The sequence below is a fragment of the Sciurus vulgaris genome, assembly GCF_902686455.1.
Source record: "Sciurus vulgaris genome assembly, chromosome: 3".
Taxonomy (NCBI): domain Eukaryota; kingdom Metazoa; phylum Chordata; class Mammalia; order Rodentia; family Sciuridae; genus Sciurus; species Sciurus vulgaris.
Window position 1 is genome coordinate 146,210,387 of NC_136463.1, and position 23,613 is coordinate 146,233,999.

Consider the following 23,613-nt stretch of genomic DNA (forward strand, 5'->3'; position numbering starts at 1 on the left):
GCATGTCGATTGTTGGAGGAAGAACACAGAAGAATATTGTTCTCCTAAACTCCTATTGAGACCATTTGGTTGCATCTCAAAATAACAAAATACAGAGTGATGGGGTCATTTACTCACTGAGGCAGGGTGCAGGTGGCAGGGCAGGCAGGGTGAGTCTGCCCATGATTGTCTCACATTTGGACCAGGTAGGGGGTGAAAATGAAACTTTCCATGTGATTGAGCTTCTATCCATTTTATGACAATACTGCAGTGCACCTCTTTCTCTCATTTAATATCCTGTGTATGGTCTTGTCACTCATGTCTTCAAGTTATCTTCTCTCCATTGAATATTTATATTTTGAGTATTTCTTGTTTTTGCGCATTTTTACCAAACACTGACTTTGATTATCTTGACTGAATCTCAGTTTCTGAATGTGTGTCTTTTTAAACTACATGGAACGGCTGAGTATTATTTATTTGTCCTTGCATGGTTTCACATCTCCTTTCTAATTTTTATATTCATATTTTTGTATTATGTAACTTTGTCCTTCAGAAAGTCAAATGTACTTGGTAATGCTTTTCTTTTTGTGGACTGTAGCCAAGTCCCATGGGTTTGAGGTTGACTTGTTCAAGGGACTAAATAATAATGTGGAAAATGACTCCTCATTGTACAAGACAAATAGTGCTTTTATCAATCAATTCGAAAAACATGATTAGAATTAAATAAAATCTGATGGTTGTAGCTTTTTAATTAACTTTCCTGGCTAAATTACACAACATAAGCATTTGCCAGTTGCATCCACTTTCTGTGCTTATTTATTTATTTTTGTAGGTTGTGTGAATAAAAATCAACAATATATATGAAGCATCTATAAAATTAAAAAAGATCAATTTCAGACAATTCCATAATAATGTAGCTGTAAACACAACTGTAGAGAGCATATTATACAAACCTTTTCATTTTAAAGTTATCCAGATTTAAAATATGAAATATCAGATTCGTCTCACACGGTTCATATTTACTGATGTTTCTTAGCTAAAAGTGATGGGCTTCAGTCTCCCTAAGCTCTTGCTTTTGGACCAGAAAAAAAGTGCCTCAACAACTAAGCAAAGCAGGTAATGTTGATATCAAAATAAGAAGCGTCAAAATTGCAAATACTTTCTAATAAAATATATTTCTTCCTCATCTTTTTTTTTTTTTTTTTTTTTTTTTCTCTCCTTTCAGTTCTGTGGACGGAACCCAGGGCCCTGTGCTTGCAAGGCACACACTCTACCAACCGAGTTATCTCCCCAGCCCTCTCCCTTTATTGACTTAAACTTTATACCTGACAGAGCATTCAGTACCAGCTCAACAGAGAGAATGAATCCAAAAGAATCCATAGAGAATGAATCCAAAGCCTGACTCAAGAATATTTGTTTGTCCTTGTCTGCACACTCTTAATTTTCTAATTTATGAGATTCAATTTGAGCAAGACCTTCAGATATAGCCCATTCTTAAGAAATGAGGCAATGGAGAAAATTCAGTCTGTATATTATTTTCCCTAAATATCAGATTATATTCTCACACTTTCTGAAGTTCAGTGCTCAGATATTTATTGTGTGATTACTAATATCCAAGTTATATTTCCCATGAGGATGGAAACTAAAAGAGATGTAAAATTTAAAAGACTGATGTGTTTGAGTATAATGGTGAGTAATGTTTATCATTTTTCTTAAATATTCCATAATGCTATCGAGTCTTAAAATTTCAGAATTTTAAATTAGAATTTTATGATGAATTAAATGATTAAAACTCATGTAGAATAATGATACATAATAAATACAAGTTTTTGAGAAAATTAGATTAAAGTCTATCAAGATGGTGTCTGATAGAACGAAATCTTGTAATATTTGCTAGCAATTAGCATCATTATGATGTATATTGATACTTTAAAAACTTTAGGATGTTAGCTAAAATTCCACAAGTATCTATATTGGCACTATAGCTATATTTTATAGGCAGCATTTGCATAAATGACGGTCACAATTATTTTGTGATATCTTATAGAACATTCACATATAGCATACACACACACACAAACAAACACACAAATGCCCACAGACACATCTATAGCCCATGGCAGTTCTACTAGCAAAAATTTCAAAGAATTATATAATAAAAAAGTTTTAAAAGCTATTCAACTCTATTTTGGTATTCTCACTTGTGAAGGTCTCCTTTGCTTCCCAGAGTGGAAAACTCTTGGAGAGGTGACAACACAGGAAAATGTATCCTTTCCACAGAACTTAAAATATAATTCTCTGAGAGGTGTAAAAATATGGCAAAAAAAAAAAAAAAAAAAAAAAGGAAAAAAGAAAGAGAAACTTAGAAGATTTTAGGAGTTTTCATTACCTTCTGGTGATAAAAAGTAATATATTTTTATTAATCAAAGATGAAAATACACATTGATTTTTGGAACAAAATACTGATATCTTCCTTTAAATTCTTCAAATAATTTCCCATTAGAATCTTAAAAGGATGACAGTCTCACGCATTCTGATGTTGTTAGTAATACAACCATAAATGTGAAGCTTTGATGGCTACATTTTTTTATTGTTCCACCTTCTCTCCATCCTATGTAAATATGTATCATTTCAGTGTCTCATTGACATTCTTTTGTCCTTTGTGGGGTCAGGATGGAGCTAGTAATCATCTTTCCATTTTTTTTAAGAGAACATTAAAAGTGAAATAAAAATTAGCTAAGTATGTTCTGAGGTGAATCAAATACTATGACCTTCACTTTGGGGTGCTTTTTGTCTGAATCAATCAAAAAGGGTAATGAAATAAAATGAAACTATTCAGAGAACATCCAGCAGAATACCCTATGTTTGTGAGCTTTCTTCCTTGTCAGATGAAGTAAAAGGATTCAGGTTAAACAGGGCTTAAAAATTCAGAAATGATCATTTGTTTTAGTTTGCTTCTAAGCCTTCTCTTTGGACGTTACAAGCTGTGAATAGGAGGAAGGTATGGATTGCATCCAAAAGGTAGTTATTTATGATTTAGGGTTTTCATTTGTTTGGGATATTTCTGATATGAAAACAAATGCAAGTGAAAAGCTCCTGATGAGTATTTCTTTGGTAATAGGAAGAGGAACTGGGAACAAGATAGTCAAATACAAATATGCATGGATTTTTGGGAAATGAGAAAGAGATTAAAGACAGAGAACATGCATAGGGCAGTTAAAGAGAGTGGTGATATGTCAAGGATATTCAAATGATCTAAGCACTGAAAATAGATTTGGAACGTTCGTGGAAGTATCAGTGCTTTGCATACACAGTCATGGGTTTTTTGTGTACAGTTTGTGGTTACAAGTTTACAATAAGACATTAAAGAGCATTCTGAGATTACAGCTTCAATAGATGGCCTGTGGACAAACAGTCCTTGAGAAAGGTCTTCTAAAGATACAAGTAAGATATCCTATCATTACTTACTTCAGGTTTGTCACAGGCACATTAGGGTAGAAGAATACACACACCAGAATATTCCTCGTAAGTTAATTTCCTTGAAATAGAAAATTGTCACTATGTAGTATACCTATACAACTGAAATGAAAAGAACAAACTGATGTAATGCCTTACACTTCAAAACTTTCTTAAAACATGTAAAAAGGAAATGTGCGAGGAAGATGTAATTATCTTGCTTTTTGCGGTATCCTGTTGAGAGCCAGATGATAAATAGTCATACATAGTCATTTCTCTATCAGTACAAAACATCATCTATTACAAACATTAACAATTCATTCATTAGTCATAACAGCAGTGTTCTCATTTGAAGTGATCAATTACTAATGATTTCAAAATTCAGAAACTCTGGTCTTTTTCTAATTATTAAGAAAATGATTGCATCCTGATGAAACACCATGCTTAAGTACAAACTTAGCACACCATCCCAAAGGAATAATGTAACTAAAGTAAATACAAATAGCAAGATGGAAGGGAAGATTTACATATTGTTATACAGATATTCTTAAGGATTTTGCTCATTTACTGCTAAATAGTTCAAAGATGCTTTAACTTGGGAATTATCAAATTAGATACATAGAGTCTTCAAAGTCAAATTTGATTAAGGTGGACATTTTTATTATATTAATAATAATGGAGACTGTACAATCTTACTTCAATATTTAGAGATTTTTATTGAAATATGTTATACTTAAAATATGTCTTTTACATCATCTTTCTATCAAATATCTAGAAAAATCGCTATAAGATTAATTAGAATAGAACATGTTTTATTCACCTTTCGCATTCTCAGTACCACAGATAGCATTACAGAAACAAATGCTTATGTGATTTCCATATAATTGAAAACATTTTTACTTAGGAAACATTTATCTGGTGACTTATACATGGAATACACTAAAAAGACAGTAATGAAAGACATAGCCCAAGCCCTCCAGAGCTGCCAGCTAGTCAATATTTGGAAGTTGAGAATCTCATTTTGATGCAATAATTATGGGTCCTATGTCAATATACTCTTTCAATTCCTTTTCTCATTCTCTATTCTTAGTCAATTCATTTGGAATAGCAGTTTTAGTTACCATCTATTTTAAGATGACTCCCTGCTCTTCCAATTGTACTTCCTCTTAAATGAGGTAATATTCATGATGAAGTAACATAGTGCCTGAGACTCAAGTTTGTTAGTTCTCTCTTCCTATCCTTCTGCTCAAGACATTCAAACTCTCTGAAAAATTGGTTTTATCTAATTCTTCATTACTAAATAACTTATATTTTATGCACGTAAGATCATTGTGCATTTCATCAATATATCCAATAATTAAACAGTCCACAATTCTAAATCAAAGACTCTTAAAAGCTTGAACTTTTGTATTCCTGCTAACCACAGTGAGGTGAAACAGTTTCTAATGCTTTTATTGATTATTCTCTAGCTGAACTCTGAAGAAAGGAACTTCTGTAAAGAGAGATTAAAGCAGCTATAGTAAGATCTGGTCAATCATCACAGATTTGGTGTTACTTCTAGAAGATATATTTAGTAAATTCTGGACACATTCATTATTAATTGTCAAACTGAGAATAACTGTATTAAATATTTGTCAAAGTTGTGTTGAAAAATAAAGCTTTTTAGAGATCTAAGTGTGAAAAATGATTTAAGGAATTTTGCCTTAAAAGATGGTCATGTGGGAATTCACAATTTTAACTTGAAGCATATATGATCATGTATTGTGTACAGAAAATGGAGAATGGAGAAAGATCCTTGGTTTGTTTTTTTATAGATGTTCTGTTAATTTTATGAATCACATATCATCCTCGCTGCTCAAATATCATAAAAAATAATTCTCCAAGATCATACAGCAAGTAAAGATCATAATGGTCTGTCTGAGGGTATAAGAACCCAGTGGTAAGAAAGCAGAGATGAAAGCTAAAACATTTTGTATGCTTGTGCTTGTAAAGTATGTGATGGGAACAACTTCACCAGGGTCACAGTGGGCATTGGAGTAGATGACTTTATTCATAGGGATGACATAAGAAGGCTAGGTAGATCAAATAAGTATATATATTATTATGATAACAAATCCACCAGTTACAAAGATGTAATATATGGGTTGGCTTTATCAAAATTAATAAACTGACTCTAAGACTTTTATGAGGACCTACCCAATTAGTTGTCCGAACTGTATTCTCAGGGCTCATTTGAGGAATTGAAGCAGGAAATGGTTTATACTGAGTGAGGAGTTTGCTTTTCTTTCAGAATTAGGGAAGTTACAATGTGAAATGAATCCTGAACTTAGAAAATAATAATCATCCTGGCGTGGTGGCACAAGCCTGTGATCCCAGCAGCTCTGGCGGCTGAGGTAGGAGGATCATGAGTTCAAAGCCAGACTCAGCAATTTACCAAGGCCCTAAGCAACTTAGTGAGACCTTGTCTCTAAATAAAATATGAAAAAGGGCTGAGGATGTGGCTCAGTTATTAAGCACCCCTGGGTTCAATCCCTGGTACCAAATCATGATCATGGTCATGACCATCATCATCATCAAGTGAACTGTTTTCTATTTGCACTTTAAATAGGAAATATTTTCCTGATATTTCAATAATATTATTGTGAGGGATTATTTATTGTTTCTGAGTTTTAAAATACATTTCACATTACACAAAATTTGTTTTTAACCAAGTTCCTGAAAGTATAATTGGCTATTTTGTGTCAGGACTCAATTGCTTGATGCATGATATTACTGAGGCTAAGGAGAAAACTTTGATCTCCATATGATCCTCATATGAACCAGTTCATTTACAGAAAGCATGTGCTTGGACACACAGAACTTTTAATTCAGCTTAAACTGAAGGAGGTTAGTCTGCTTAGTCTGAAGGAGGGCTAGATTAAAACAGTAGCTTTAACCTTGATCTACCCTGGGAAAGACAATTCTAGACAGGACATTGATTGTGAATGCATAGTAAACTATTCATAAAGAAATGCTTATAGTAGTGTGCAAAATGAGGGTTTCACTAATAGTTGTAACCAAATACATAATTTGATTCCCACACAATTAATTCTAATTAATTGTGAGAGTCAGAAGAATGTGTAAGTCTGTATAATGAATTATGTATTTAATTCAGCAAGTCCAGAAGTATAAAAGATCATCTTGTTTTTCACTCCTTAATTTGAATAAAATAGGGAACTTCAACTGGGTCATTCTTTCCAACTAAAACTTCAAATATTTTTAAGAGAAAGGTTTTTAAGTAATTATATTATGAGATAGTGTGGGCAGTTTTCCATGTCCAGCGTGTATGAGGGAAAGGATTTCTGTCAGAGGACAGTGCCAGCTATGGATTAATTACCAAAAAACTTATCTGATCAAATAAACACAAGAGTCAATAATCTTTTCAAGTGGAAGCAGGTGCGACGGATCAGGTCAGGCCAGATCTGGTCTCCAACAAGATGGAGGAGCCCACATTCCCTTTATTTATAGTCATACAGTAAAGAGGGACCAGGAGGAGCTGCTTCTATGAGGAACACAATGGGGTGGAGTTAGGGAAGTCATTTGCTTAAAGAATTAGCATTTCCTCAGATGGTGAGTCAACTCTACAGGGTCACCTACCCCAGGCTATCTGAAACAGTCTCTCATGATTGCCAGTTTCTGGAAGTCAGACCTCTGTATCCCATGGCTCAGCCAAGCCTGATTCTGCTAAACATGGATGACTTCCCACAAGATAGTATTTTTGGTGTAATTAAGATTTAAATGTAATGTTTTCTTAATCAAAAGAGCACTATTCAAAATGGATCAGTAAATTCTTGTACTTTTAAGTCCGAAGTTGTCTTGACTCCAGTTTTCTGTATACTTTGAAGAAGAATGAGTGAGAAGTATCACTTCCTCTAGTGACTCCCTCCTATAATGCAGTACACTGAATTATATATGGAAACTACTAACATTTCTAATATTCACCTTGCCCTAAAATTGTGATTAATAAGTCCTACCAGTATTAGTTGCTTTCAAAATAAATAGATGATATATGCAAAATCATGTAACCTACTACTTAGAAAGAAATGTACATATAATATCAATTCTTTGATATCAGTTGATATCAATATCAACCTCTGCTTATTTTATAGATTATTAATCACTCAAAAATTATTTACTTAGAATAGTATTTTTTATAGTGTGAGAATATTAATGATTATGAGATAAAGCATATTAGCAAGTGGTGCTGAAATCTTATTTTATTACCAAGTTTTTATTTTATTTGGTGATAAAATACATGCATGAATATGTCCATATTCATTAGTCCGTGTCATCATTTTAAGAAATTAAATAGCCTATATTTAAACAACCTATTTTCAGTGTCTGTGAAGTTACTTAAGATTTTCAACAATCATTCTCTAGTATATACTTATTGAAAGAAACAATGAAACAATAATTTTTATCTTCTATTGTGCATATTTTTATTAATTTTAGAGAAGTTCTAAGTTAGTAATTATTATCTTAATTAAATTAATAAAGTTAGAATGTTGTTCAGTATTTTATGAAGAAGACTGGGCTATGAAAACAGTGATTATCTGAAGTTTATGAAAGTCAATAAGTGTCATTTTCACACAACATGGTTCCAAGATAAGTGAAATATTTAACAGGAAAGATTATTTTACAAAAATGTTTACAAGGAAAGTTTAAGAACATAAAACGTTTTGTCCACTATATAGATCACTTTGATAACTGTTTACAAATGACATAATTATTTATCATGTCCCCTTCTTTTATCCTTATAAAAAATAATTTGGGATTTTCTAATAAATCATAATGTATTATTTATTATTATTTTTGTATGTATATTACAATTTAATATAACCCATAAATCATGATTCATTATTAATATAAATGTTTAACATACCTTTAGTGAGAATTTTGAGGCAACTTAATTTCTTTTTAAATAATTAAATTGATCAAATAGGGTGTAAGAAACATCTTTGTAACAAAAGCTGAAGCACATGTGAGCCCCCAAGTAATAGACTCAGATTCTGGTTAACTTTGTGAATGATCTGGTAATCCCATTCTAAACTATAAGCTCCTTGATACAAGGGATGACATTCATTTCGTCTTTCTAGTCTCTGTAGCTGCCAAGTATCCTCCCCTTGATAAATGCTGAATAAATACATGAGTTAAGGGGATAACTTAACAATTTTGCTGATGATTTTTTTATTACTTAAGAATGCAATAACTATCATTTAAAAAAAAATAGTAAAGGAAGCCTGTAGAGTACTCTTGTGATTTTTCCTACTGACTTCCATGGGAAATTTTCAGTGTTGCAATTTCAATGTCCTCACTATAAATAGCAATTTTGTAAACTCCATGCTGGTTCACTTTTTTCTTTCTTTTCTTTTATTTCTCCCTTTCTCTCTCTCTCTCTCTCTCTCTCTCTCTTTCTTTTTTTCTCTTTCTGAGGAGATTCCATAAGAGAACATGCTAGCACAGGAGAACTCCAGAATTTAGTTCAAAACTTGCCATATTTACATTCCTGTTCATACATGCAATCTCAGTAGTTCCAATATCTGTTATTCCATTTCGTAGAACAAGTATCATATATTGATCATGTAGTAAGCATAGATCCTCTAGAAGACAAGTAGGTTAGGACATTTATGTAACAGAAACAACTTCAGGTTAAAAAGTGGAACCCTGCCTCTATGCAATAATTTTAGCAGACAAGGATTTTGATCACATTCATCAGAATAGAAACTGGATTAAATTAAAGGAATTGACATTTCACAGAATGTTTGCAAAATCATACATGTAGGTCCAAAAAGTAGCTACAAAGTTACTTGATAGAGGAAAAGAGTCCTGAATGAGATAAAGATATAAGGATTTAAATGAGCAGAATATATTAAAACAAAAAAGCAATGAAGCATGGCTATTCCTAAAATTGATAAAATGGTAGGAATATTAATAGGTGAAATAATATATTATGTTTCATTATTACATGTGTGGTGTATTTTAGAAATTTAATGAGGGGGTTCTAATAACTGAAAAATATAATTCGATATTGATAATAGAGTTCATCATTTTCCTTTTGATATAGAGAATATTATAAGATTATTTTTTTGCCTGGTTTAAATATATTTCCTGCCTCAGGGATGAACTGCTTTAAATTACTCAGCAACACACTAAGTTATTTTCTAGCTATTAAAATTATTATATATTTGTGTATGGCTAATATACTGAATTTATGAGTTTAATTCTACATTATTTTGAGTTAAAATTTCATCACAGTCAAAAAACACTTTCTTCAATATTTTGTTGGCTTGTTCAAAGAGAAATGATTTGAGAATAATATTTAATTTGATTTATATTTTAATTTTGACATAATTCTCACTCTAGAACCTTGATAAACTCCTTAGTATAATGGAATTATGATAATAAGTTTGGAAACTGTGGATAGGCATTTTCAAAACTTTTGAGCTAATTATTATGTATATGTGAAAAATTTTAACCACTAAAAGAGATAACTGGTGCTGTTATTTTTGACAATTATATATTCATGCACAATACACAAATTTAGAATGCATTTTTGTACTCCTATGAGTACAAGGTAAATACTTTTCAGTGCAATTTTAATTTTTTCATTATTTTCTGAACTTTGCAATGTAAATGTGTTCTCTTTAGTATTAATCACATGTGAGGTTTTGAATACAAAATGTGAAAGTGTCATCATTTTAAATTGATAGATATATATTCTAAATATATATATTTTTTCTATTATGTAGATTTTAGTTCATCTTAATACTTTGATAAAATAATTTCAAGATGAAACTTTGCTTGAAGTATGTATAAATCCTATACAGTCTGCCTCCAAAAGAAGTTTAGCAGGATAATTTTATAAGCATGCAAAGAAGATATGCTCCCTTAAATATTCCTTGTGATGTTGTCTTATCCAAATATCTGCATTACTCCCAGGACAAGCAGAAGCCATGGCAGTCTTGATAATCTGGTTATGGGCACAACGTAAGTATCTGCTTCTGAAGAGTCTGCACAATGTCAACTCATAATGTGGAGTTTTGCCATATTCTCTAGATGACTAAGAGGTAAGAAATCATATCAACAAGAATCATCACCAACATCATTCAGTTTGGTTTCCTGTTTTGTTTGTTTTTCTTTTTAAAATTCCATTAAGGATTCTTCTTTGTTCCATGAATTATTTAAAATTTTATTTTTAGTCCTTTATTATTTGAATTGTTATTTTAATTATTTTATTATTGATTTATAGTTGCATTCCAGTGTGTTCCAAGACACACTTGGAATGATTTCAAATTTAAAACATTTTGTATGACTTATTTTGTAGAGCAATACATGGTCTATCTTGGTGTATGCTCTGTGGTCACTTGAAAATCTTAGGTATTTTGATGTTGCTTTCTGTAGTGTTCTATAAATATCAGAATATTTGGTAAATGGTGGTGTTGCATTCAGTATTCTTAAATCTGTGGGATTCTGTCTTTTGCCAAGTTCAGGATACCTTCAAGCACTATTTTTTCAAATATCTTTTTGGACTCTTGTTGTCTTTTTCCTCTACTTTTGAAATATAGATGATGTGATCTTGGAGGTCCCTGAAGCTCTGTTTATTTTTATTTTTCAAGCTATTTTCAGATGAAGTAATTTCTATTTCTATTTTTCTAATTAATCATTTCTTTCCTCTGTCTCTAACATTCATGTTCTGAAAGAGGACTACTTGTTGTTACTTTGGTATTATATAAGTAATACAAGTGAATTTCTAAATGCAGGTGAAACGTTGTAGTGGGTCATACTGATGGTAACTCCTATTGAGGAAATGAAAGAAAGCTGATCTGTGTCATAAAACCTTCCTTTCTGTTCATGACACCCTTTCCACACCCCGCTGACCTGGAATAACAAAGGATCTCATTTTTTAAATCATAGTAGTAATATAATATTTTTAGGTCAAGGAAAACTAGTGTATATGAGGTATAATATTTGAACTCTTAATTAATCATAAATATATTGGTACTGAAATTAAATTTTACTTAGCATAGATTAAGACTATATTTGCCTACAAAAGTGATGATTCAGAACAATGAAACAAAATGACTAAAGATGAATTCCATCACTTAATTTGTATTAGGACCATGCTAATCATTAATTTGGTAATCACCATAGATTTTGTAAATAAATATAACTTAGCTATTGAGTACATCAAATATATCCAATATGCACATATTCACCAGAGAAGTTTTTATTTCTAAATTTTATAAGTTATATACTCACATAAAATAATTAATATAATGGAATCCAACTTTAAGTTACATAGTAGTTTTAACTATTTGGCAATATATTTTCAAGAATTTTTGTTTGATTTGCTTGGAATATGATCAGAATACTTGAAGTAAATCTTTTCAAATAGTTTCTCTAAATAATTTGCATTTCAAGTCTGCATTATTTTTAAAACTTGAAATTTATAAAGGATACAATTATTTGATCTATTTAATCTACAAGTCTGAAAAACAAAAAGAAAAAGAAATAAGAAGCAAGTAGAAAGCAGTTTTGAAAATGTAACCTTGAAATTGTGATTCTTGTGCACAGCAACTACCTGTAAATGGAAGTTTTTTTTTCTAATTTGCACAGTGTCTTAACATTAACAACCTATGATGTATTGCATTTCTTCAGAATTCTCTACAAAGTATTTTTAATTGTAATTCAGAAGTTAAAAGCATTTTCTGTATTTCCTCATTTTTATATGTGTTACATTAATTGAACTTAGATGTCATCTTTTTTTATGTTCGTTTGGTTGATGGAAGGGATCCCTTCATTACATTATAGAAAATGAATAGTGAATTCTCTGAAGTTCTATGATCAGTCCCTAGTTATTTGTAGTCATCATATATGCCATTGCTAGGCTGTATTCAATTGCCAATCTGCAGATTTATTCTAAAAGTTGAATTCTTTCCTTTGACCATATTAGCATCTTATGCTACCCAAATTACCATTTGGACCTTATGTTAGAGATTAATTTGTTCCTCTTAAATCTTTCTTAAAATCAACATCCAAGTTTTGGGTTTCAAGTTATACGCTAATGGTGGAAACTCATCCATGTATGAACACTTATTGTTAGAACTGAATAGGGTCCTGTAAATATTCTTCGAATGGTGTAAGGCTAATGATATTGTAATAGTAATGACAATGCTTCTATAATTTGCTGTGTCACTATATTTTTTAATGAAAGCAAAATATTCTGCTACTAATCAGTTAGGTCTAAAGAGGTGAAGTATAATCTTTTAAGATTATTGCATACATTGTTTAGATTAAAACACCAACTAGGCATAGAACACTTGCCCTATTACTACTGTAACTATAAGCAACTGTCATTTAAAAAAAAAAAAATTGTGCTACTGGAATTTAAACCCAGGGGTGCTCTCTAAGCTACATTCCCAGCCCTTTTTATTTATTTCATGGCTAAATTGCTGAGACTGGCCTTGAACTTGCAATCTCTCTGCCCTAGCCTCTATTTGCTGGGTTTATAGGCGTGTGCCACTATGCCCATTCTCAAAGCACTTTCTGGTTATTCAGGGAAAAACCACATTTAGAAAACAATTTTAATTCTGTTTTTTTTTTTTTTTTAATGAAAATTTCCCCCAATTTTGAAACATTTACTATCAGTCTTTTGTGTCTGTGTTAAGGAATTCATGTTATCATTAAACATGCTTAAAAAATAACAAATACCCAAAGAAGCAATCTAATGATATTAAAATGCAAATTAAGTTTAGACAGTTAATTCCAAAGGGATCAGAATTACATAAATCACAGGAGATTATGATGCTGAATTTATTTAAGTATGAATCTGACACTTATTTAAAAGAGCAGATCTTAGAGCTATAAATTACCCTGATAAAAATTTTTTGATAAATTCAACAAATTTATATTCCACTTTTTTCTTTAATAAAAACAACCCACTTTTCATTTTGAAAGTCATTATCAAAGCATTTGTGCAATTCAGTTATCAACCATCTCTGAATATTGACATTGTCAGTTTGGGAGGTTGTTTTTCAGGCCAATAGACAATGAATACCCTATGTATATCAAATACTTGATTAAATATTTTGACTTACAATATTTTATCATGACATCAAAGATTGTTTTTTCTTTTGTTTTCCTTCTATCCAAAATACAGTTTTTTCATCCTCCATAGACCTAGTGTCTATTTAGCATCTTGAATTTAAACACAAACTTTCACTCTCTAACCTCTCATTCACAACACTTTCAGGAATCTCACTTCCTTAGTATGGCTGATTTCTAATCTCAGCATTACACAGTGAGCTATTAAAAACTAATTATCTGGTCGGGTACAGTAGTACATGCCTGTAATCCCAGCAACTAGGGAGGCTGAAGCAGGAGGATTCAGAGTTTAAAACCAGCCTCAACAGATTAGCGAGGCACTTAGTAACTCAGTGAGACACTGTCTCTAATTAAAAGTAGGACTACGATGTGGCTCAGTGGTTAAGCACCCCTGGGTTCAATCCCCAGTACCAAACAAAACAACACAAAACAAAACTAATCATCTATGGAGGATTTTTTTTTAATTATTTTGCAAGACAGCCAACCATGTAAACTTTTCCTCTTATCTGCCATTCCAAAGTGTTCTCAGATACTTTAAAAAAGTTATCAGTGAAATATTAACCATTTTACACACTTTATACTTCACCTAGAAATTCCTTAAATTTAATACATTTATTTCTCTTTATTCTTCAGCATAATAATTTTATGCCCTGAAATGATTGTATCAAATCAAATATTTGATCCTGGTGGAAATACCTAATAATTAAATGAAAAATTTTAATGCAATTTGGTGTGTATGCAGACAGTTACTTTGTATGTCCATGAAGCAAAAGCTCCATTGTTCTTCTTTTGTTTGGTAAAGCATTTATTGAGATGTAACATACATACTATAAAATTCCCACACTTAATGTGTACAGCAAAATGTTTTTACTGTAATCAGAATTGTACAACTATCATCATATCAATCTAGAACATATTTCTCAACTTCCTCAACAAAACACATACCATTAGGTCATTAAATCCAATCTCTTACCTTTTCAACCTTAGGCAAACACTAATTTATCTTGTACCTACACAAATTTGCCAGTAATAGACATTCCATGTAAATATTATCATATAATGTGCAACGATTTCTCCAAGAGTAACATTGTAAATATATATCAATACTTCCTCTTATGCCAGAATAACATTCCATTGAATGGATCCACTACAGTTGTTCATCCACTTCTTAGGTTATGGGTGTTTGGATTATATCCAGCTGGTAAGTAAATATTATGAATAATATTTTTGTGACACTCCATTACAAGCATTTGTGTGCACATATGTATTTATCACTAAGTCAAATAGTAACTTTATGATTAATACTTTGAATTATATCCAAACTGTTATCCAAAGTGTCTGAACTATTCTACATTCTCATTGGGAATATGTGAGGACTTTGATTTCTTCAAATGCTTGCTGGCAATATTTTCTGTCATTTTAACAACAGCCATTCTAGTGTGTATAAAGCAATATTTCACATTGGTTTTATTAGTATTTCTTTTATTACTAATGATGTTGAGCATCTGTTTATATTCTTAGTGCCATTTGTATGGGTCTCTGTACATATGTGTGTTCAGATCTTTGCTCGTTTTTAATTGGGCTATTTTACTTTTTCTTATGGAGGGTAAGAATTACATATACTAGATGTAATCCCTTGTCAGCTATGTGATTAGCAAGCACTTCTCCCATTTTATGTGTCTGTTTCACATGTTTTTTGGTTTTATTAGTGTGTTATATTTATGCATAATACTGGGGTTCATTTTGACATAATAATGCATGGTACATCATTTTCTCCATTTCAGTTCCCAGCACTTCATCTTTCCCTCCCCCCTCCTTTCCCCTTCCTCTACACTACTGGTATTCATTTATTTATTTTATAGTAGTTTTAATTGGTGTTTTATAGGCATACACAAAGGTGGAATTCACTGTGGTTTAATCATCAATGTACATAACATATTTTGGTCAATTTCATACTGCAATTCCTCCTTTTGCCTGTCCTTCATTCCTCCCCCTCAGTCTCCTCCCTCTACTCCATTGATCTTCTTTTCTCATGGAATCACCCTCATTTTTCCCCTTATTTTTGTCAAGCTTCTGCATATGTGAGAAAACTTACAACCCTTGACATTCTAAGTCTGGCTTATTTCAGTTAGCATGATATGACCCATCTCTACATATTTACTAGCAAACATCATAATGACATTCTACTTTATGGTGGAATAAAATTTCATTATGAATATATCCGTTATTTTCTTAATCCATTCATCTGTTGACCAATATTTGGGCTGGCTTCATAAGGAGGTTACTATGAATTACATAACAATTGATCTACTGTGAAACATTGTTATACCTGTATTGTTATGGTATGCTGATTTTAGTTCTTTTGAATAAATAACAACATGCGGTATAGCTGTGTAGTACATGGTTCTATGCCTAGTCTTTGAGGGACTCTTCACAATGTTTTCCAAAGTGGTTGTACTGATTTACAGTCCTTCCAATAATGTATTAGTGTACCTTTTTCTGGACATCCTTACTAGCATTTATTCTTATTTGTAATTGGATAATTTCCATTCTGTCTGGAGTGACATTTCATCAGATTTGCATTTCTCTGATTGCAAGGGATGTTTAATATGTTTCCATGAATTTATTGACCATTTGTATTTCTCCTTTTGAGAAATAGCTGCTTAGTCCTTTTTCTCATTTATCAATTAGACTATTTTTTGTTATTATTTATTGAGTCTTTTATGTATTCTGGATATTAATCCTCTTTGATAGGAATAGCTAGCAAAGATCTTTCAGCATTCCACAAGCTCTCTTCTTACTCTTGTTTGCTGTGCAGAAACTTTTTAATTTGATGTTGTCCCACTTATTGATTGCTGATTTTCTTTTTTTGTTTGTTTGTTTTGGGGGGATTGAAACCAGAGGTACTTAACAACCAAGCAATATCCCTAACTCATTTTATTTTATTTTATTTTAATTTCCAGAGGATCTCACTAAATTGCTCAGTACTTTACTAAGTTGCTGAGGCTGGACTTGTACATGAGCTCCACCTGCCTCAGCCTCCCGGGCCACTGGAATTACAGGCACGAGCTACTACGCCAGGTTTGGTTTTATTTCTTGAGCTTTTGGAGTCTTGATAAGGAAGTCAGTACCTGCACCAGGATTTTGGAATGTTTACCCTGTATTTTCTTCTAGCAGTTGCAAAGTTTCCATTCTATTCCTAGGTCTTTGCTCCACTTTGATATAACAATTGTGCAGGGTGGGAGATAGGGGTTGACTTTCATTCTTCTACATATGGATATACAGTTTTCTCAGCATTACCTGTTAAAAATGCTATGTTTCCTTTCATGTGTGTTTTTGGCACCCTCACTAAGTTCAGATGACTATCTATATGGATTTATCTTTGTGTCTTCTATTTTATTTCATTGGTCTTCATGTCTGCTTTGATGCCAATATTATACTATGCTGTTTTTGTTATTATAGCTCTGTAGTATAATTTTACATGTGATATTATAATACCTAAACCATCAGTCTTCTTACTCAGGATTGTTTTGGCTATTCTGGATATTTCATTATTCCAAATGAAGTTTAGGACCATTTTTTTTTTCTAATTAACTCTGTGAAGACTTTCAATGATATTCTGATGTGGATTTCATTTAATATGAGTAATACTTTTGTAGTATAGTCATTTTGACAATATTAATTCTGTGTATTCAAAAATATGACTGTTTTTTCATCTTCTAAGGTCTTCTCCAATTTCTTTATTCATTATTTTATAATTTTATCATAGTGCTCTTTTACCTCCATGGTTAGATTTACTTCCATGTATTTTTTTTTAATTTTTGTTTGTTTTCCTGACTTCTTTCTAAGCAGATTCATTAATGCAGTATAGGGAGGTGACTGATTTATACTTGTTGATCTTATATCCTGTAACTTTGCTGGATTTTTAAATCAACTCTAGAATTCTCTTTCTGGTCTTTGGATCTTCTAGCTATAGAATCATGCCCTCCACAAACAAAGATAATTTGACTTCTTTTCCCATTTGTGTTCTTTATTTTCTTTTCTTGCCACACTGCTCTGACTATGGTTTCAAGAATTATGCCAAAGGCGTGATGAAAGTAGTCATTCTTTTCTTATTCCTGGTTTTAGAGCAAATGCTTTTAGTTTTCTCTATTAAGTATGAGGTTGATTTGAGGTTTGTCATGTATAGAATTGACAATACTGAGATAAGTTCCTTCTCTCGCTAGTTTCTCCATGGTTTTTAATATGAATGAGTTTTAGATTTTGTCAATGAATTTTTCTGCATCTATTGAGATGTTCATGTGATTCTTGTCCTTAATTCTATTTAAGTGGTGAATTAAATTTATTAATATATGTTCATTGAACCAGTCTTGCATTTCTGGGATCAAACCCACTTTATCATGGTGTACTATCTTCTTAGTGTGTATATGAACGTGATTTGCTGATATTTTATTTATAATTTACTAAAAAATGTTGTATCTGTGTTCATCGGGTATATTGGACTTTAGTTTTCTTTCCTTAATATGTTTTTGTCTTGTTTTAGTACTGATATCATAAAATGTATTGTCAAAGAAAACAAGGTTAGCTACTCTGGTAAAAGCCAAAGTAGACTTCAGGCCAAAATTAGTCAAAAGAGAAAGAAAGTCACTTCAGACATGTCAAGTGAATAAACCAATAAGAAGATGTAATGATCATAAGTACTTATGCCCCAAATGTTGATGTGGGAACATGTGTAAGTTCCTACTCAATGTAAAGAAACAAGTAGACCACATTATAATAATTCTGGTTGATTTCAATTGAAATCGCTCACCAATAGAGACATTATGCAGACATAAAACAAGTAAAGCCTCTTTAGAATTAAATTAAAAATAGTTCTAATCAAATGAACAATACATATTTATAGAATAGTTCATACAATAACAAGTTCACTTTCAGTGGTAATTGGAACCATATCTAAAATAGACCATATTTGAGGATGCAAAGCAAGTCTTAGCAAATACAAAGAAAAAAATGGCGATAATTCTGTACATCCTATTAGATTACAGTGGAATGAAATTATAAATTAATAAAATAAAAAGCAGATACCATTTTAACATCCAGAGATTAATAGTACACTTTCTGTATGAGGACTGGATCAGAGAAGAAACCAGGGAAAAATAAAAAATAAAGTCTTAGAAACAAATGAAAAGGAAAATACAATGTATCAAAACCTTGTTTTCTTTGATTCTCCATTTGCATGGCATATCCTTCTCCATCCTTTCAAATTTCAACTTTTGGAAGTCTTTGTAAGTTGAGCCCCTTTTCAACAGCATGGTAGATCTTGTTTTAAAATCTATTCTGCCAATCTATGTCATTTCATTTAGAATATTTGCATTCAGTGTTATTACAAAAAGATGATTTTTTTCTGCCTTTTGATTTTTGAATGCTAAATTCAGACTTGATTCTCTTTTGACCATCTACACCAAGAATATAAATAATCCAATCAACAAATGGACTAAGGAAATGAACAGACACTTCACAGAAGAAGATGTACAAGCAATCAACAGATATATGAAAAAATGTTCAACATCTCTAGTAATAAGAGAAATGCAAATTAAAACTACCCTAAGATTCCATCTCACCCCAATTAGAATGGCGATTATCAAGAACACAAGCAACAATAGCTGTTGGCGAGGATGTGGGGAAAAAGGTACACTCATACATTGCTGGTGGGGTTGCAAATTATTGCAGCCACTCTGGAAAGCAGTATGGAGATTCCTCAGAAAGCTTGGAATGGACCCACCATTTGACAAAGCTATCCCACTCCTAGGCCTATACCCAAAGGACTTAAAATGAGCATACTTCAGAGATACAGCCACATCAATGTTCATTGCTGCTCAATTCACCATAGCCAGATCATGGAATCAACCTAGATGTCCTTCAATTGATGAACAGATAAGGAACTGTGGTGTATATACATACAATGGAATATTACTGAACCATAAAGAATGATAAAATTATGGCATTTGCAGGCAAATGGATGAAATTGGAGAATATCATGCTAAGTGAGATAAGCCAATCTCAAAAAACCAAAGGACGAATGATCTCACTGATAAGCGGATGAGGACATATAATGGGGAGTGGGAGGGGTTAGCCATAGGGTTAGGGTTAGGTTTAGGGTTAGGGTTAAGGAGGGTGGTAAGAATGGAGGAAGGAAGGACTGTATAGAGGGAAAAGAGGTGTGGGACGGGTGGGGGAAAGGGAAAAAATAACAGAATGAATCAAACAACATTGCCCTATGTAAATTTATGATTACACAAATGGTATGACTTTACTCCACGACAAACAGAGAAACAACATGTATCCCATTTGTTTACAATTAAAAAAATAATAAAGAGACTATGTTCATAAAAAAAAATAAATTCTGGTTTCTATTACTTAATATTTTATTCAAGTATGAGATAAAATACTAGATTAAAAACTATGCCAGGTATGGTGATCTATGCTTCTAGTCCCAGGTACTCTGGAGTCTGAGGCAGTACGATCACAAGTTTAAGGTCAGTCTGGGCAACTTTGGGAGAGCCTCTCTCAAAATTAAAATAAAACAAAAGGTTGAGGATCCACGATGGTGGACTAGAGGGTGACTGCATCTCCCATTGCTCCAGAACTCAGGATTCAAGAAGAGGAGGCAATGAGAAATTCGGACTAACAGAGCTGCGGGGTGAGTCTCTCCCACTGGGTGAAGCTCTGCCCGGGTGGCAGGCCCAGAAAGGGGGAGCTTCTCGGAACAGGGCAGGACAGCTAGAGTCTTCCCCAGGAAGCCCTGCTCCATCCAGCAGCAGGCTCCTTACACAGCCAGCTTCTCGGAGCAGGCCACCTAGTGAGAGCCTTTCCACACAGAGCCAGCCCCCAACCCTGGAACCGGTAGCAGGCTAGGGGCAGCTTATCAGAAGCACTGCATTATCAAGTTTCTCCAAGACTTCAGGACACTGAAGGCTGGGAGGTGATATACTGGAAATCTACAGGGAAACTGTAAGCCAAAGAGAAAATCTACAATATCTCAGAGTCCCACTGATATGTGACCAGTATGAGAAAACAAGGGAAGAAAATGTCCCAAACAAACCTAGATACTATATCAATAAAACCCAATGACAGCACAGCAGAAGAAATGTCAGAAAGGGAGTTCAGAATGTACATAATTAAAACAATCAGGGAAACAAACGAGGAGATGAAAGAGCAAATGCAGGCATGGAAGGAGGAGATGAAAGAGCAAATGCAGGCATTAAATGATCACACCAATCAACAGTTAAAAGAGCAAATATGGGAAAAAAGAGATCATTTCAATAAAGAGTTAGAGATACTGAAAAAAAACCAAACAGAAATCCTTGAAATGAAGGAAACAATAAACCAAGTTAAAAACTCCATAGAAAGCATAACCAATAGGATAGAACACCTGGAAGACAGAACCTCACACATTGAAGACGGAATATTTAATCTTGAAAACAAAGTTGACCAAACAGAGAAGATGGTAACAAATCATGAACAGAATCCACAAGAATTATGGGATATCATGATAAGGCCAAATTTAAGAATTATTGGGATTGAGGAAAGCTTAGAGAAACAAACCAAAGGAATGAACAATATATTCAATAAAATAATATCAGAAAATTTCCCAAATCTGAAGAATGAAATGGAAAACCAAGTACAAGAGGCTTATAGGACTCCAAATATACAAAATTACAACAGACACACACCAAAGCACATTATTATGAAAATACTTAACATACAAAATAAAGACAGAATTTTAAAGGCAGCAAGAGAAAAGAATCAAATTACATTCAGGGAGAAACCAATACGCATATCAGCAGATTTTTCAATCCAGACCCTAAAAGCTAGAAGGGCCTGGAACAACATTTACCAAGCTCTGAAAGAAAACGGATGCCAACCAAGAATCTTATATCCAGCAAAACTTACTTTCAGATTTGATGACGAATATGATCCTTCCATGATAAACAAAAGCTAAAGGAATTTACAAAAAGAAAGCTGGCATTAGAGAACATTCTCAGCAAAGTATTCCATGAGGAAGAGATGAAAAACAACGATGCAAATCAGCAACGGGAGGAACTAGCCTAAAGGAATAGCCAAATAAAGGAGAAACCAAATCATGTCAAAAAACAAAAATGAGTCAAATGACTGGGAATACAAATCATATCACAATAATAACCTGAATGTTAATGGCCTGAACTCATCAATCAAAAGACATAGACTGGCAGATGGGATTAAAAAGAAAAATCCAACAATATGCTGCCTGCAAGAGACTCATCTCATAGAAAGAGATACCCATAGACTAAAGGCGAAAGGATGGGAAAAAACATACCATGCACATGGACACAGCAAAAAAGCTGGAGTATCCACCCTCATATCAGGTAATGTGGACTTCAAGCCAAAACTGGTCAGAAGGGATAAAGAAGGACATTTCATACTGCTTAAGTGAAGCATAAATCAGCAAGATATAACAATAATAAATATCTATGCACCAAACATTGGCTCATCCATGTACGTCAAACAAATCCTTCTCAATTCCAGAAATCAAATAGACCACAACACAATAATACTAGGTGATTTTAACACACCTCTCTCACCACTGGATAGATCTTCCAAACAAAAATTGAATAAAGAAACCATAGATCTCAATAACACAATAAAAAATTTAGACTTAATGGACATATATAGAATATACCATCCAACAAAGAATGAATACACTTTCTTCTCAGCAGAATATGGATCCTTCTCTAAAATAGACCATATTTTATGCCACAAAGCTACTGTTAGCAAATACAAGAAGATAGAGGTACTACCTTGTATTCTATCAGATCATAATGGATTGAAATTAGAAATAAATGACAGAATAAAAAACAGAAACTTCTCCAATACCTGGAGATTAAATAATAAGTTATTATATGATGAATGGATAAAGGAAGATATCAGGAGCGAAATAAAAAAATTCTTAGAAGTAAACAAGAACAAAGACACATCATATCAAAATCCCTGGGACACTATGAAAGCAGTACTTAGAGGAAGATTTATTACATGGGGTGCATTCAACAAAAGAAGTAAAAATTAACAAATAAATGACTTAAGACTACAGCTCAAAGCCTAGAAAAAGAAGACCAGACCAACACCAAAAGTAGTAGAAGACAGGAAATAGTTAAAATCAGAGCGGAAATCAATGAAATAGAAAGAGAAGAAACAATCGGAAAAATTAACAAAATAAATAGTTGGTTCTTTGAAAAAATAAACAAAATTATAAACCCTTAGTCACACTAACAAAGAGAAAGAGGGAGAAAACTCAAATTACTAAAATTCGGAATGAACAGGGAAATATCACAACAGACACGAGTGAAATACAAAATATAATTAGAAGCTATTTTGAAACTCTATATTCCAACAAAACAGAAAACCTCAAAGACATCAACAAGTTTCTAGAGACATATGAATGTACCCAAAGGACTTAAAATCAGCATACTACAGAGATACAGCCACATCAATGTTCATTGCTGCTCAATTCACCATAGCCAGATTGTGGAACCAACCTAGATGTCCTTTAGTTGATGAATGGATAAAGAAACTGTGGCATATATATATACAATGGAATATTACTCCACCTTAGAGAATGATAAAATTATGGTATTTTCAACCAAATGGATGAAATTGGAGAATATCATGCTAAGTGAGATAAGCCAATCTCAAAAAACCGAAGGACGAATGATCTCGCTGATAAGTGGATGATGACATATAATGGAGGGTGGGAGGGGTTAGCGTTAGGATTAGGGTTAGGTTTAGGGTTAGGGTTAGGGAGGGGGGCAAGAATGGAGGAAGGAAGGACTGTATAGAGGGAAAAGAGGGGTGGGTGGGGTGGGGGAAAGGGGGCAAAAATGGCAGAATGAATCAAACAACATTGCCCTATGTAAATTCACAATTACACGAATGGTATGCCTTTACTCCATGTACAGAGAATCAAAATGTATCCCATTTGTTTACAATAAAAAAAAAAAA